The sequence below is a fragment of the Merops nubicus genome, unplaced genomic scaffold (genome assembly GCF_000691845.1).
Source record: "Merops nubicus isolate BGI_N331 unplaced genomic scaffold, ASM69184v1 scaffold12576, whole genome shotgun sequence".
Taxonomy (NCBI): Eukaryota; Metazoa; Chordata; class Aves; order Coraciiformes; family Meropidae; genus Merops; species Merops nubicus.
In genome coordinates this window covers 22,203-28,202 of record NW_008616978.1, presented here as the reverse complement: position 1 = coordinate 28,202, position 6,000 = coordinate 22,203, and positions in this window count along the sequence as shown.

The window sequence follows — 6,000 nt, the reverse complement described above, 5'->3', positions numbered from 1 at the left end:
GGAAGACCTTACTGCAGCCTTTCAATAGACAAAAGGGGCTTATATGAAAGTCTGGTAAAGACATTTTATTAGGGCCCATAGTAACAGGACAAGGGGCAACAGTTTTGAACAGAAAGAGGATAGACTTACATTGGACATAAGGAAGAAAACTTTATGTTGAGGATGGTAAGACACTGGAACAGTTTGCCCAGAAAGGCTGCAGGTTGCCCCATCCCTGGAAGTATTCACAGTCAGGTTGTATGGGGCTTCGAGCAACCTGATCTACTGAAAGATGTCCCTGCCTATGGCAGTGGGCTTGGACTAGGAAATCTTTAGGAGGCCCCTTCCAAACCAAAACAAACCAATCTATGATTCCATGATACAGTCTGTTCATTAATAACTATGTAAGATGAAACATGATATATCATTAGTATAAAATCTATAGCCAACCAAGTGCATTTGGACTGTAAGGCACTATATCTTAATTGTTGAAATGGTTCCTATAAAATTATTTCCATTTACTGTTAATAGAGGGAGACCTGTACCAGCTTTATCTTTGGAGAAAAAAAAAAAAAAATCCTTATCCAGGAAGGAAAAAAACCCTTGTTCTTAAAGAAACAGCGACAAAAATCAGGGCAATCCCAAGGACAAATACAGGCTGGGTGATGAGTGGATTAAGACCAGCCCAATCAACATCATGGCTGATCCTGAATATAGTTCAACTTAAAGCAAGGCACTGCAGAATTCCATTCCATAATTGCAAGATAGTATCAAACACCTATCCTAGCCACGCATGCCTGATACCTGTGACAACGCAAAGAGCACAGAAAAATCCCAGCAGACACTCAAATTCTTGTTTTATGTAAGTGGTGGGCAGATGTCTAAGGGAGATTAGGCAAGAGACAATTACTGAGTATCTTAATCACTTTAATCCACTTGCTACAAAGGCTGAGATTCACACATTTCTATACCATCTCCCGCTTCCCAAGGAAAGTAGCAACCGCATCAGAATAACCCTACCCTAAACCTAACAGGTCCCTAGCAAGCATGAAACTTCTGGGTCAGGACTAATATAGCTGCAGAAAACAATTCCAATATTTAGATGAATGGGCAAAGTGAAAACTTAAGATGCTCATGAAGGCTGGAAGAAAACTGCTTTATCTTCAATAGCCCGGATGGTGCGGGCTGAACCCATCCTGAACATCTCCTCTGCACTGCTCAGAAGTTAAGCCCTCCTGTGGCATTTTGCACCATTTTCTAGACCACCCACTCAGACATGGATACACAAACCACATGTGCTAGGAATGTGTGTTCTGCACTGGAAGTCGTGTCAGCATTACAACCTTATCACTTGTGCAGCCAGGCTTTTAATATAACTTTATCTTTTCAATACCTTTGATTCCTTAATGGTTTGTATGTAGTCTCTCTACTGGCCATTAGATATTTAAGGATTTGAAAGGGGAATATAACTGTCAGAAAAACCCCACTATTACCAGAGTAAAAATATTTTTAGTGTAATTTCCTCCGCTTCTTTTCCTCCTCTGAAGACACAGGCTTTATTTCTATGTCTTACAAAAAAGATGTGAGAGCCTCACAAACCTATTATTTTCTTAACAGGACCCAGACCTTTAATTCTGTCTCCCTGTTAGAAATGATAAGAGGTAATAATTTATTCCTCACTGTGACAAGAACAGTAAAATTTACTAACAGAAATAGCGGCTTTACAGCATCAGTTCTCTGAAGGTATACAGGAAAACGCATAAGCCATTTGATCTAACATTCAAGAAACGGTTACTTCCAGTTGGAATTATACTAAATGATGATGAAAATACACCTTCTGCTGCATTCACAAACCTATGTTTTACTTTGTTCAAATTTCCAGACTGGAAAAAATAAAAGTAAATGAAGAATGAAAAACGCAAGATTACCCGTTTGCAGAACATTCAGTCTGTCCGAGGTAAAGCAATATAAATAAGATGCAATATTCAAACAAACAGAAATTAACATTTCAGACCATACGACAGCTTAGTTTTTTGTACAACGCTGCAATACATCTCTTTCTCATCAACTCAGGAACAACACAATTATTACAGCAGTGAATCAAAGAAGCTGTCACTGCAAGCTGTCACCCTATCTTACAGCAGACAGAACTGCTGACCAGCAGACTGCATTCTCTGTGCTAACGTAAGGAGACACATCTAATTACTAAGGGATCTCTTCTTTACTTTTTTTTCCCCCCTAGCTCCCCCTTGCCCCCAAAGAGTATCGTTCTCGGTGTGTAATACTCCTCTTTCCTGTCTGATCACAGTGGCATTTCTCGCTGCTCAAGTAAACGCAAGCCCCTCATGTGACTGTGCTTTGATCTTAATTCATCTGCTTGCTCAGACACAGAGCCAGACCTGTAAATGTCATGGCTTAGCTGTGTTAATGCACTAATTAACTCCCAAACACACATAAAGGCACTGCAAATACAAGAGTTTTAGCCCCCATCATCTGTCTGAAAGCCTTATGCCCAACAGTAAAGCTTCTTGGTACAATATACAGAATAGCTTCCTGGTGTACACTACATCCTACCACATACAGCTTAACAATTGAGAAAACTATTGAGGCTCATAAAAACACGTGCCTTGCCCTTTTTAAACTTTGGAAAACGTTTTTTTTCACTGCTTATTTTTGCAGTTCCTGCTAGCTCCTGCTATGGCTTAAAGTCTCACAAAATTTTCATTATAGCTCTCTCAATTTCAGTGCACTGCACGACAGAAAACTGTGCAGATCAGTGGACCGATGAGCAAACACAGAAATAACAAGTTCCTCTGTAGACTAAAACAAGAGCTTGCTAAAGGATACCGTTTTTGCTGTTAAACTGGAACTGGTGAAAGGTGGGATATGGCGTGTGCGAACAAAGATGGTATGAAGCTAATCAAACATCCTACCACCAGAGAAGTGTATGGAGCGAGATAATGCACACAACAATGGAACAGGGCAGTTTTCAGACTAATTACAGCTTTCCAGTTAATTTTGCAAACTAAGTAATGGGGCTTGAAATCAACTGGTTATTCAAGAGACTACAAAACACTAGTACAGCTTCTAAAAAAACAAGATGGTACTTACCAAGTAAAGACCAAGGACCCAAAACAGGTTGTGAACATACTTCAGTGTGTGAATGGGTGTTCTGGTTTGGGTTAGAAAAGAACTAATACTGTTCAGTTATTTTAATTCTCAGATCAATCTCTTCTAACTAACTGCACTGTCTGAAGCTAACAGCATATTTTTGCAGACAGAATCTGCTTCTAGCAGTGATAACACTCCATGTTTAGAGTTACCACCAAGGGTTGGTGAGCAGACCAAGGTCACTGCTAAATCCTGTGCACCACATGGAGGGGGGTAGAACGTAAAGGCCACACATGCAGTGAGGAGTGGACAGGACAGGGGACCCTAAATTGACCAGTGGGGTATTCCATCCCATATCCCTCATACTCAGTATAAAGCTGAATGATCATGAGGATCAAGTCTTCTTCCTCCCTTTTTCTGCTTCATCACTGGCCAGCATCTGAGGAGGACTCCATCCATTCTGCCTCTGATCCCAAGTGTTTCTGAGCTGAGTTCCAGAATCCACCTCCTGTACCCAGTTGTCCCAGTCTAGGACTCTTCTCCAGGGCCTGCTCCACAGCAACAGGGGTGACGGTGACATATTGCCATCTGGGGGACATTGGATTCTATACCGGTTTTGTATATATTCAATTTTTTTTATTGTTAGTATAATTATTATAATTATTTTCATGAAAGCTGTTTTCTAATCGGTAAGTCTCTCTCCCTTATTCCCTTTCTCTCCCCTTTTGTGGGGAGTTTAACAGAGAGCATCTGTTACAGGTCTGGGTGCAGCCCTGAACCTAAACCGTGACAATGGGAAAGAAGGAGAATGGGTCAGACCACCGAACCAGGGACTCGTAATTTCCTTCCCCCAGACATGCAGAAACTTTAATAGAAATATGCTGAGCTCTCCAGACGCACTGTACTATGTGTACCGTGCTTCTGAAATTAAAAGCATAGACTTAACCCAAAACTGCCCAAACAATGAAAAAGAGAGAGAAAAATGATCACCCATTTCTCACAGTCCAAAGGCTGAAGACTGAGCAGTGGGTTTTCTTTTACTTAGGAAGACTCTCCTTACTCCAGTGTATGCCCCTTCTTCTTTTCTTGCTCTTTCTCTTCAGTATGGACTAAGATTGCCTTCAAATCTAGATGACATTGAAATTTTTGTAAAGCCCCTCAGTGGATTCAAACTTTTAAAAATATATTTAAACTTGTCTACCAAGGTGGACATCACTTTCTGAGATGAAAAGTTAGTGGCAAGATGAAAACTGTCCTTATTATTGGATACAACTAATATTTTAGTTTAAGAGAAATATGGAAGTCCAAAATTAAGTGAACAAGGATTTATTTTGTTTCTGCATACAAAATTAGATGAAAATAGTTTTTTTTTTCAAATTTAGATCAACACTTAGTAACTCTTACTCTATGAGAATTTTGTGAAAAAGTAAACACGCACACACACACACAACTGCAGTGTATTTTCTTCCCTCTCCCACTGAATTAGAAAATATAAGAGTTTAAGGATGATCCCCAATTTGTGTGAAATTCAGCACTAACTTGAAACTGAAATTGCTGTCATCTACCTTTTACACCTACTCTACTTGCTGTTTTCTTGCATCCCCGTTCTCAGTGTATAATAAAGCTTATCTGGCATGTTAAGGGCAAAATGATTCATTTCACCATTTCTAACAAAACAGTGCAAAAGTCATACTAGAAGTATCATGTATCAAGTATATATTCTTCCCCTCCTGAAACTCAGTGAGTTTTTACCACAAAACTTAGAAAAGTCAAAATGGACAAAATTCCATATGTATCTGGTATAAGCAAAAGACAGGAAGTTGAACACACACTAGCAGACCAAACGTTGCTTCTAGATTTCCAAACATTTTCATATAAAATAATCAATAAAAATTGAAGTTTATCCCCGTAACATGCACTCCTTCCCTCTCCCCGCCACCACCTGCCTTATGTCAAAAGTAACATTAAATTACTCCTACCCCTCGCTCCCCAATTGCACATTAAGACATGGACTTAAAAGAACAACATAACGCTTCAAGTATGCTTCATGCCAGTCATCATTAAGAGTCATAATATTACTGAAAAAGTACACTTATTCTTGGGAAGCCTGAGAAGGACTTCCTGCGGAGTGTGGTCAAACAACGTTTTAAACAAAGAAGCCTCCGTGCCAAATCCGTATCCCACCCTCTCAAAAAGAGAGGAGCGTAAGGTTTTCTTTGGACTTGAAGAAACAGTATTAAGATTTACCATCTGAATAAGAAATAACCCAAAAGTGATGCACAAACTGTGCATATGAAACAGTAAGTCATAAGATACTACTGTTCAGTTCTGCACATACAGACTGCATGTGGCATATAACCATACACAACATACTGGCCTGTCCAGGAACAAGATACGTTTTTTAAGGCTGATAAACCTGAATAAACGTTTGCATCCAGAAGTAATTTTAAAATGCTTTTCTCTTTTCAACAGGGGATCTGAACTTCTAATAGAAGGATGATGATCTCATCAAGAAGCCATCAGCAGTATGAGAGCATGGAGCTTTGATGTGAAACTGAGACGCTCTCAGTTGATCATCCATAAACAAGGATCCTGGTTTTAAGGAATAATGGATGGTATAAAATAGTACTCATTTTTATAGATATGAAATCCTCCTGGAATCACGAGCATGTTATTGAACAGATACCCAAATCTGGAAAGTGTAAAAAGCATATATGCATGTATGTGTGTATATACATATATACAGGTGCGCGTGTATGTGTATATACGCGCACACACACACATATATGCAATGTATCGTACGTGTATTTATTCCAACATGTAACTGTACTACAACATATTTTTTTCCATCTCAAATAAAGGGGTTTAGTTTTAACAGTTGTAAAAATACTAACAAAACCAGAAGCAAAA